General features: G+C 37.7%; 1 pseudogene; it reads right to left on the bottom strand.

The window, feature by feature from the left end:
- Positions 1-9,465: 9,465 nt before the first annotated feature.
- LOC148423200 (uncharacterized) lies at positions 9,466-11,233 on the bottom strand (annotated as a pseudogene).
- Positions 11,234-12,491: the final 1,258 nt, after the last annotated feature.

The raw sequence follows: 12,491 nt of genomic DNA, 5'->3' as shown, positions 1-12,491 counted from the left end.
TCAAAGGCACATAATGTATTGGGCCACAGTTTACCATGGATGATAGAATGTTTCTTGATGATCAATCATGTTCTGTTGGAGACATTCACACTTTTCATATTTTGTCAATGCTTTCTCCTGATAAAATGTGGCTGCTTGGCATATTTTGAGCACGTTTCTTGCCACGGAAGAGCCAAATGGTGTCCCCCTAACTGGTACACACCAGAATGACGGGAGGGCACATGTACAATACACTACTGCTCGATGCATGTTTGATTATACAGCGGGTCCCCGGTTTACGAGATTAATCTGTTCCGCGGTTGGGATCGTAACGCGAATTTGCCGTATGGCACGCAATCCAAACCTATATTATCTAGTTAAAGCGTGTCAAACCCCAGCTAAAAACATTACTTCACATTACATAAAATTGTATATACGTATCAAAAATTGGTAACACAATATTATAGTAAGTGCTACTTATATATAATATACATTTAAACAATTCCATAGCATAATAAATACAAAATATAGAAATAATTTATTGACCTTTGAGTGACGTGACGAACTTGTTATGGTCATATTCCCTACGAGGGTAGCCTAGCCTAGTCTAGCCTTCTTTGTATTTCTTAATTATCTCCAGCTTCGTTTCCATACTAATGAACTTCTTACATCTCTCTTTAAAATCACTAGCAATCATGGGCCCCATGGCTAACCAATTAAAGTTTGAACTAAGCACTAATATGCACAATAAATACAATATTGTAAGCACTCAAACGAGATAGACTTTAGCATGTCGCCATCTTTGTGACCCTGTGACGCCCACCATTAGCAGACAGGCATCTTCGTGACCCCGTGACACCGACCAATAGTAGACCAGTATCTTAGGGAGTCGTCAAACCGACCAATAGCAGACCAGCATTGTAGTGACGTCCTGCTTTGTCTCGTACTGTTGGATTGTCCTGTCATACGCTGCTACTTATGTCTTGTCTTGGGATACTCTTGCCATAGCCTACCTGTTTTTTTTGTATTTAGTTTTCAGTTTTAGTTGTTAGTTGTTTAGTAGTTTAGCAACACTAGGCAAAGTAGATCAAACATACTGCACTTTACATTACTATAGATAAGTATCTAGTTTTTAGGTTTGTCTCATCTTGCGCACCTGCACTTTGTTATTGTACATGTAAAACGCAGAGGATAGTGAGAAACGCTATTTCGATTCCTTTGTATGTTAAGCACATGTGAAGAAATTGACAATAAACTTGACTTTGACTTGTAAGCAGTGATGTGTGTAGTGACATAGGAGTGTAGTAGCGCACACACACTGAATGCCATGTTTGAGAGGAGAAGTTATTGTTTTTGATGTTGTAAAGTGAAAAAAAAACAAAACCGACAAAAAAACGTTGCAGGGGTCCACTGTATTACTTTCACGTAACTAATTTCCTCATTCTCCAATTGCAGAGGAAAAACGCAACCGTATTTAAATTCACACTGCACATTCTTGAAAGTGTATCTCTCTCTGTCAAACACATTCATCATGAAACATTAGCAATGTCACAGTGGGAAAGGTAAGTCTTGGCTTCCCCCCTGAATTCTGCGGCCCTTGCGACCCGACCCCGGATAAAGCAGAAGAAAATGAATGGATGGACAGAGGGCAATGTAGGGAATATAAAACCAGCTTTAGAAGAGTTGAAAGAACCAATGGGAGATGCTGTAGAATGATTCTCACATAAGCATCGCTTCCAAGTTGTACTGATCCATTTTATATTCTGTCAGGATATGTTCATTTCAACCTGTGGCAAATGTTTTGACAATTTAAACATCTTGTCTGGTATCCGTCACCTGTATTTTTGGTCTCACACCCATTCTGTTTTGTTCACTGTGGTCTCACACCCATTCTGTTTTGTTCACTGTGGTTGCTGTAACTTGTGGAAAAATAGCAGAAATGTAGTCACTCTTGGGCCAGTATAATATACTTTTAAAAAGGTAATCATTTTTAAATTGGTTAAAATGCATTTTGTGTCCATAATTGCTTGCTAACGAGGCAATATGAGAATCCCTGGCCTAGATGATTCCAGTGGTCACCAGAGGCCAGCATTGATGGACTGTCCGTCAGTCCGTCACAAACAGACACCTGTTTTGCCGCCGGGCCGGCAAATGACAGAAATGCTAAGAAAAATGTCACTTTACAGCACCACCAGCTGTAAGCAGGGGAGAAACATATTCAGTCAAGATATGGGATTGATTCAATTAACTGCTCATCACTCACAGCTATACAGCAACTTCAGAGAGTTCAGAGATTGAAATGTAGTTGCCCCCTTTTTTAGTCCTCGTTTCAAAAACTACAACTCATACTGTTGATAAGAACATTCTAGAGTGATATTCCACTTCAGGCAGTCACTCTTTCCAGCAATCTATGGTCTATACCAGGGGTGGGCAACTCCAGCCCTCGAGGGCCGGTGTCCTGCATGTTTTTTCCAGTTTTCTCTCCCTAACACACCTGATTTAAACCATTAGCTCATCAACAAGCTCTGCTGGAGCTTGAGAATAATCCTAATCATTTGAATCAGGTGTGTTTGAGAGAGAAAACAGGAAAACATGAAGGACACCGGCCCCCGAGACCTGGAATTGTCCACCCCTGGTCTACACGCAAATTAGCATTCTTTCTCTGATTGGCTCTTAGCCATTAAATGCGAGATAAAGTTGTTTAATTCCCTAATTATAGACTTTATTTATTTATTAGTTTTTAGTAAATTCAACCTCAGCAATACTTTGTTTTACTTGTAGTGTATGTGACAGATGTTGTATAGTTGTAGAGCAGGCAGTTAGAAATGAGAACTGACATCTATCTAAAGCAGTGGTTCTCAAACTTTTTTCAGTGACTCACCCACTGTGAAATATATTGTACCCCTTAACCAGTGCAAAGCATTTTTGTTTAAAAAAACAAAACAAAACAAAAAAACATACGGTGTCCTCTTTTGGCTCATAGAAGAGATTTGTTATCAAAAGAAATTACTTAATTCTTATTATGTATTTGGCAGTGTGGCTCACTGTATGTATCTTATGTATGTTCCCAAAAAACGATCAACATAAATTGTCATACCTGTTCTCAAAGAGCAATATTTATAAATGAATATTTGTCCACAGAAAAATATTAATCAAAAATTGTCTACTTTTGGGATTACAATAGAGATCTGTTCACAAAAAAGATGTAATTAACTAAATTATTAATACATATTTGTCCACACAAAATAATCATTACAAAACATCAGACCTGTTCTCAAAAATAAATAATTATGAATAAATACTTGTCCAAAGAAAAATATTAAACATAAAGAGTCCTCTTTTGGCATTACAGTAGAGATCTGTTCACAAAAAATAAATCATTAACTTAATTATTAATAAATATTTGTCCACAAAAGACTTGTTCTAAAAAAATAATTATAAATAATTATCCACAAAAAAATATTACAAAACATCAGTACAACTTAGTACAACTTAAAATGTCCTCTTTTGGGATCATATTAGAGAGGTGTTAACAAAAATATATCATGAACTTGACAGGAGGTTGTACGTGACAAGTTGGGTTAAACTATTCTTGTATGGGGGAGAATCAGGCTTTTTACAATCATAAAATTGAATAACCTACTGAACATAAAATTTGTTTTATGAACTTATATTTTCCGGTAACACTTAATTACTTCTATACTTATTTTGAAAGGATTTTTGTATGTTTCTTAATTTTATTTGAATTCTTGAGTACCCCCTGGAGTTCCTTCTAGTACCCCCAGGGGTACCCATCGCTCCATTTGAGAAGCACTGGTGTAAAGCATGATAATGCCATCCAGTGGACATGCCTGATAATTGTACTGTCGTCCCTTGCATCCCCTCAGATGTGGGACAAAGTCAAATTATTTCCCTCTAGTGTTGGCAGAGGTTTGGGCAAATATACACCAACAGACTGACGATTACAATTTTGTCGGCTTGAAAAAAATAAATTGACTGACCGATGATGGCGGAAAGGGGGCGGGGCTCTGACAAATGCCGAACCAGCAAAAAAATGTAAGTTGCTCACCTCTTCTAATTCCAGTGTCAAAATGCAATATCCCTCATCCTGAAGTATTGAAGCCTAAGAGTGAGGTAGCTGGAAATCCAAGAGAACTGGCAGGAGTCCCCCCTTATCCTGGTCAGTGTGTTCTGAAGCAAAAGAGGCTGGCTGCTGGAGAAATCCCTCCAAAATAACCTTTTTTATGATAGCTCTCACATAATGAAAGAGCATAACGAAAAGGCATGGAGAAGTTTCTACACATTCTGAGGTTTACAACTGACATCTGTAGGCCTTCAAATCCTGTGAATTAAAACTGCATTAAGGATCATAAGTAGTCATAAAATCTCTCACACTCTAGGCTTTCTACGTGTATAAGAATACTAGACATGGAATAGTTCCAATACTTTCAAAACTAACACATACATCAGAAATAACACCACTTATTTTTCTGTCTGCTATTGTGTGAAGGCAACATGGCTTCCTCATTCTGACACTTCATCTCACAGTCCATCCCCAACATAATGAGACCCTCCATGGGTGCATTAACACTCAAGACAGCTTGCGTTAAAAATATGCATTTGTGTTAATGATGATGGAAATAAGAGATTCTATTTTACTGTCACGATTCAATTCACATCACACACACCTGCACACACACACACTCACACAAAGACGCATTATCATACTACTTCAGTCAGATTTACAAGATGACAGCGAAAAAAGTGTCAGTTGTAAATGTATTAAGTTCTGATTTGAAAGGAATGTGCTTTTTTTTTCTTCAAAAAAACATGGACAATTTCAGACTTTTTACGATTTTTTTTGTATAAAATAAGACGTGGTGGTGCATTGTTCCTGATGTCCATCACATGTCAATCTGATTAAGACGGTGGCGACTATTCTTTCAGTCTCTTTATGATGCTGTGGTGCACTTGTCTCAGGTGAAAAACTTTCTGGATGGTACAGCGTACCATGGCTCCGCTGTTTGCAACAGTTTAAACACTTGTAAGGATGTAAATCCTTGCTTTAAATGAGGATGTGGCTAATGAATTTCCTTCATGTTTTGTTTTTGAGCATCATGCCTGCAAGATTGACTTCCCAAAAAGGGTGCGTGGTGTCATCATGAACACAGTGTGCCTCCAACAGAAACCGACACAAAACAGTCAGTGGCAGTCAGGGTTATCGTTTCCCACTCACGTCATCAACAATGTCCGATTCAAATAAATACTCCTCATAACACCATCATCTATGACACTACGGCTAGAGAAATCATGTACAGAAGCACACGCATGCATTACTGGGCATTGTGACACCCGAATTGTGGACAACACAGGTTATTTTCCAGAGCATTTACACATCAATAAACCTGCATTAGCAATTAAAACTTGTCACAATACATTATATTGTCAAAACTTAAAATGAAAGGGAATTTAAAATTATTTGTCTGGAAAGTAATATTAAGTCCAACAAAAGCATCCAAGCTTGAACGAGATTGTACACTAAATTACAAATCCCAGTATAAGAAGAACATCTTTCAAAATTTACCAGTAATTGCATATGAACAAAATAAATTACAAAAACAAATAAAAATGAAAAGATACATCAATAAAATGCTTTCTCTCACCAAAACAACTGTCTCCCAAAACACTTAAACACAAAATCCATTCTTCATTTTTTCCCAAAGATGTCTTCCTTGTACAGTTTGTCTGTGCGTTTCAGTTGACGAAAATCCTTTTCTACCCTATGTTTTTATTCGCCTATGTTTTTTTTTTATAAAAAAATAAAAAAATTAAAAAAAATATATATATATTTTTTTTTTATAAAAAATGCCCAAGAATGACTGCTCTACAGAAACACAAGACATAGGGATTGTCACAGCCAATAAATGCACACGTGTGTGTGTGTGTGTGTGTATGCGTTTTGCAAAAAATCAATTCACGTAAGAATCTATTTTCAACCTGTGTTTTACTGATGACTCTGCCCTAGTGAAGACAAGCGATATCCATGATATTATTCAAAAATTTCTAAAGTAGCTGCTAAATTTAATTTAAAACTGAAATCTATTAAAACTTATTTTATTGTACTTTTGCTTCAATGGTTTTTTGTTAAAGAACTTTATTAGATAACAAACAAAATAAATCAGGGCAGTTTTTCCAATTAAACCAGAAAATAGTGGTATTTATACTCATGTGCGTGTCTTAGTTTTTACCAGAAGAGAAAACGCTTCAATAAGAGCATTTTTAAAATATTTGTAAGCTCTCCAGTCTGAAGAGATATACAACATTCTTGTTTTATTTATCATGTGGAGTGCACAATATAAAAGTCCATCTGCCAGAGATTGCAAACACTGCTGGAGACTGAATGCAATGTAGTAAAAAAAAAAAAAAGAAAGAAAAAAAAAAGCCAACAGGAGCACAAGTGAAGTTTTCCAATGAATGTTTTCCAAGCCATGACGTCATTACGCGGACTCTCAGTCACTTCCAAGATATATATTTACTTCGACAAGCCATATTCGTCCTTGGAATAAGAGGTAAACAAATCAATATTTAAAGCTAAAGTAAGATTAATAATGTTTTATTATTTAGTTGACCATGGCAATTTCACCAGAGCTAAAAGCAGTTCTTGACAGACTGAAAAAAAGCAGACCAGAGAGGTAAAACATATTCAAAAGTGCTGCTTGTGGCTAACCAAGGCTCAGTTTGTTCGATTGTATGCCTTATTTTTCAGAGTGGATTGTAAGTCAAGGAAAAGTTCAAGAGAGTACCTGCTTCACAAAACAAACATAGATATACAGTACAAAACCATTTTTAAAACCACCAGCCAGAAAAGTGAGTGTGTGATAAGTGTAGTGAATGCATAGCAACGATACTCTTTGTACCGCAAACTTACTGTACATGGGTAGTAATAATATGAATGCAGCTAGAGTACTCGAAGACAACACAAATAGTGCACAGAAACTATTCTTGAAAAGTAGCAACAATATTGTAAATGTAGCGAGAACATTTGACAAGTGGCAACATTATACTTAGGGTATCAGTGTCATATCAGGATTGGTAACCATAAAAATTCTCTGAAAATGCTCACGTTGATCCAACATGATTCAACAGCCTGAAATACATTACAGTGCATATGGAGATAGTTTAAGGACAAAGGCGACAGCAATTTTAGGTGAATGCAAATTACGCGCTGCAAAATGAGTGATGACCTTGAGTCGAGTTTCAAGAGCGCCGTCATCCGCTCAGCTCCCAATGCACAGTGGTGAGTCATGTGTCTTTGGTTTCATATAGTTGTTAAAATGATGTTTCAATAATCTTTGTGTTTTCAAATGTATTATCTGCTTGTCTTTTGTATTCTGTCGTGTACTACGCACATAGCAGCTTTGGTAATTGTTAAACTGAATTCTGTGGCTCTTTTGTCATGATGTCACCCAGCAGCACATCCTGGAAAGTCAAGCTTGTGCAGCAGGAAGCACTAAAATAAACAATGGAGAAAATTCTGTCCTCATTTAGGTCAAACGCCCTTACAATGGTCTGGAAAATGTTGCAAACAGCGGAGCCAAGGTACGCTATACCACCCCATTTTAAAAGAGACTGAAAGAAAAGTCGCTCGTGCCTTGACCGAAACGACTGAGTGGCACCAATGTCATGCATGGGCATCGAGAGCAACACACTTTTCCGCATTTCGCAAACTTGTGCGACTTTCAAAAGCAAGAATGTGAATACATTTTACTCCGTTGCTAAGAAATGTGCTTTCGTCCAACATACTCGAAGGTACACAGACTGATGTTGTTTCATGCTTTGTGAAAACTCAATGCAGTTGAAAAAGTATATTTTTATCTGTTTTTCACAAATGTTCTTTTTTTATTTGGGCAGGTTTTCAAAGGATAATCTGGTTCTACAAGGTCGTGTGAAATGACAATGTATCATGTTCTACGTTCTTTGATGATACAGATGCAGTTTATTTTGTTACAGCCCCACCAGTAACTGTACTGTTATCCCTTCCCTTCCTATCTCTTTGGCTGTAGTTTCATGGAGAGTTGCACTTAAAACAGCCCAGAAGTCTAATTAGACTGAAGCCTATAGCTGACCAAACATGATAACAATCCAAGTTTACACTTGAAATTCCAATTTATTATAAAATAAATTTCCAGTATTTACAGTATTCATGTGTTATATTTTATTGTGTTGATGAAATGATTGAATTGCAACTTAGGAATCACATTTTTGATGTCATTTTTTATTTTGAGGATTAAAAAAAAAAAAAAAAGGTTTGTGCTCCACTTTTAGATTGATGGACAAGCTCAGCAACCATGTTTTCTACTCTGGCTGAAGTTTACAGACTTGCCTTTTGTCTGGGCAAACTGCATCACAAACTTGAAGCATAAAGCTTTTGATAGCCGCAAACTGATTTTGCAAGGTCTTCTGCCGCAACAGCAGCCTCGCTTTGTGATGTGGCTTTTCTGAACAGAGCCGACCGAGTTTTACCACCTCGTTTTGATTATTCCACCTTTTATTGCCTTTGTTTCCCATCCATATTCTTGTTTGTGTATGATGCAGTCTCAGATCATACAGTTTTATTACCGCATCCTTGACTATACAAAAACAGATGGGTTTTCCAGCAACATCTGCAAACATGTACTCAGACTCTCACATTGTTTGAAACCCTTGATTTTTAGTCTCTATCTTTGATGTTGCCATTTTTGATCAGTATCTAAAAAAAATTATCTTTTGCTGTTATGCTAGTTAACTTATGATGAATAATAGAACGAAGCTGCTTGCGCTCAGGCGTGTCATTGTTGAATTGTGGGAAATGTAGTGCCTGCGGGCCGATTTTCATAACAAATCAATATCATCCTGGGGACCATGGCAAACCTACTTGTGGGCTGGCACTTTGACACATGAGATCCAAACAAAATAAATCAAAATTAACTTGGATAATATATCCAGGACTAATAACAGAATTGTTAAAGGACGATCTTACCAGTATAGTGGTCTTAAATTCTTCAGAGCCGTGGTTGCAGGGCTTTTGGTATTTTAGAACAGTGTTTGATTTAGATCAAACACGTTTTCATTCTAGATGCAAGACCATTTTTTTAAATATCATGTTACTGTAATGGTGAGAACTCAAGTGATAGCTACAATTTAGTGCACTAGTAGAATGGCTGATATGCTGTTTTTCCCCCAGCATAATTAATGTACACTTAGCGATAATAATTAACATTTGGCAATAATACTTGGTATGTAGCATGACTCCTTACGTGACTTATTTGTCTTCTGCAGCAGATCACAGGAAAAGACACCTTAAACACAGCTCTGGTTTGCCTTTGAAAAACTCATTTTCATCCTTTTATCAGTGCACGCAGGAAACTTTCACAAGTGTTGAAGCGCTTCCCCAAATTAAATTCTCTCCACCGGCTGCACGCGACGATGACTCACCCTTGCAGGGTGCTATTCAGACGACCCAGACAAAGCTGCAATCAGAGAGGCGTCAAGAGATTACAGTGATCCGTGAGACCTCACCCCTCAAAAAAAAAAAGAAAAGAAAGGGAAGCTTGTACTTTGCTCTGCAGCGTGAATAGGCATCAAGAAGACAAAAGCTTGCAGTTGCAGCGCTGCAGCATTAATAAGAATCAACTTAAATTGGCCTAATGGGAGCTCATAGCCCCTGTTAAAACTCCTATTATAAGGCAAATATAAAGCTCATATTGAAATTGTATAAAACTGGAGTCTCTGAAATAAAAGTATCTGAATATTCCTTTTTTGACTGAGCTTTTCAGTCTGCTACCTAATGATTAGCCTAAATGCTAGCTTCGTTATGTTAGCTAAACCATATGAAACATATATCGTAAAAGAAAGATGCTAAACAGAAAGATACAACAAATAAGTAAAACTTATGTCAATCATAGAAAAGAACAGTCACTTTATATGACTTTCTTTTATTTTATTTTTCCCCCTCATTCTAGCCCCCTAAAAAGACATAAAAAAAAAAAAAACTGTCATAATCCTTGGTATGCTCACATCACAACATGATGGCAGTGTGAACTACATTTTTTCTTAATTTTGATAAATATGTTGGTCAAACTCCAACTTGTATTGTGTTTGGTGCATTTGATTTCGAAGGATCCACTTCATAACTATTGTACAAATCTAAAAATACATTTCAAGGCTCAAAATGAGTGGTTTCATGAAAATTTACATTTTGTGCTTCCTTCAAACACATAAAAGAGCAAAACTGAGACTCAACCGCAGACATGCCCCAAAACCTTGCTGGTCTGCATCGCTCACAAACCCTCTATGAGTAGTAGGACCTTAAGGTATAACTTGGTGCTACTCAAGTGGCACCAGCTTGCTAGCAACAAGCTTCAAAGGAAAACTTGACAACATGAAGAAATCGCAGGTGTGGAAAGTGGGTGTTCTCTGGGAATGATGGTAAGGTCAGAGTTCATTTGCTGCATGACTGTGCGTTGTACGCAATTCGAGTCACAAAGCAACAGGGATTGATGGACACGTTACAAAAAAAAAAAAAAAAAAAAAAAAAAAAACACCTCACTGAGCCACTTTCTGATTTTGTCCTCGGCCATCCAGCCATTTTGATTAGCCTTAACAATGACTTTGGCTGGATTTTTTTTTTTTTTAAATCACCATAAGTGGCAATTTTTATCCTATTTTATACACTTTTAGAATGCCAACCAAGCACAACGGTAAACGGCAACTTTTTGAGGCCTGCTGTGCGTATCTCCACCATGCTGGTCCCTTACTTTTTGATAGTGTGGCTCACTGGGATGTCGCAGAGTTGCACCTCATCCTTGGTGATTTGGCTGGGTTAGATGTTTTTATTTGCAATCTTTTTGCTGCTGTAGGAGCGAATGATGGTGAGCTTTTATTTGTAATCCGCCAGAAGTTGCTGCACCATGGTCGTCCTTGCCCAGACGGATTGTTTCATAAAACAAGAGCTACGAGGGACCTCCTTCAAAATGCTTGATTTTAATTCTTCTGCAAGCGTTTTTGTCTTCAGTCGAATGGTGACTGTAGAAACATTTCAGCCAATTGTTCTTTGAGCATGAATCCATTGCATGAGTTGGACTTCCAACTCGGGCCACCTTGCCTTGTTTCCGAGGAGATTCAGCTGAGTCTTTTGGACTTGCTGTTTTCTTGTTTCTCCATTTGCGAACCATGGATTTGTTGTTAAATTCTCTCGCAGCTGCTTGAGTCCCATGTTGCTCCTCGTAGACAAAAACTTGCAGTTTAAACTGTGCTTCATAAGCGTGCCTCTTTGTAGGTGTCCTTTTTGAAGCTTTAACGCTTTAGCCAAACTAATGTTTTGCACCATACACACTGACACTATATACCTACTATGGTGTGCCTTGAGCATCCTCTTTCAGACCTACCTTTCCCCCTTTAATGTCCACTTTCTGTCTTCTGGCATGTCCTCCTTGTCTTAATATAAGCATCGTGTCGCGGGAAATGTCAGTCAGTCAAGCGGAGAGCTTATCAATGTCACACATTCAACACACCACATCATAACATTATACTTTTAAAGGTGAATTTTAAATAGCCGTGAAAATACGGTAAATTAATAAGTGCCTTGACTCTAGTGAGAAAACCCTGACCCTGTTTTCGAAATAGAACCACAACTTAAAAATGAATTACAGTACGGTACACTCTATCCAACTAGTCTTTAAGGTGAGGATAAAATATGAATATGTGAAGATAAAAATATCAGTAATATTTTTTGTTTTTCACAATAAAGCCCTGGGTTTCGATTGGGAATTTTGAGGTATGAGGCCTGCTCTGGTGATGAGAAAATGAATGTTATGGCATGGAATCCCAAATAACAATAACAAGATAATAGTTCTAGTATCAAAATGCCTGAAAAGCACAGGTGTTTTGGAGGTAGAGTGAAGACACAAACCAGTGTACTGACCAGAACCAGCCTGCTGATTAATCTTGTCTGCTTGTGTACCGACCCAGTCCATAACTGACCACTCGCCAGTCATCCGTGTATTCTTGCTAGCCCATGCATTGTACTCACCTGGCTCTGACAGTTCACCATAGCAGGTGACCTCCTTCAGCATTCATGCCAGCCGGTGTTTGATGATGACACTAATGATGATCGACACTATTGATCATCATATTCTTATGGAACGTCTTAAATCATTTGTTGATATTTCGGGATCAGCACTTTCTTGGTTCAGATCTTACATCCTGGGAAGGACGCATAGTGTCTCTTATGGCAATGCGATCTCTGAATCTTTCTCCGTCTTATGTGGTGTTCCGCAGGGGTCAATTTGGTCCCTTGCTGTTCAACATCTACATGATTCCTCTTGATGAGATTATACGTAAACATGCTATTAGTTTTCATTGCTCTGCTGATGATACCCAGCTGTACATGCCTTTAGAAATAACAGATCCGTGCAAGTGCAGTAAACTGGAGGCCTGCCTTACTGAGATTAAACAATGGATGTCTTCCAATT

The sequence above is a fragment of the Hippichthys cyanospilos genome, chromosome 5 (assembly GCF_059441005.1).
Source record: "Hippichthys cyanospilos isolate Australia breed blue-spotted pipefish chromosome 5, RoL_Hcya_1.0, whole genome shotgun sequence".
Classification (NCBI taxonomy): Eukaryota; Metazoa; Chordata; class Actinopteri; order Syngnathiformes; family Syngnathidae; genus Hippichthys; species Hippichthys cyanospilos.
Note: the sequence above shows the minus strand (reverse complement) of the source record. Positions and strands in the feature narration are given on the sequence as shown.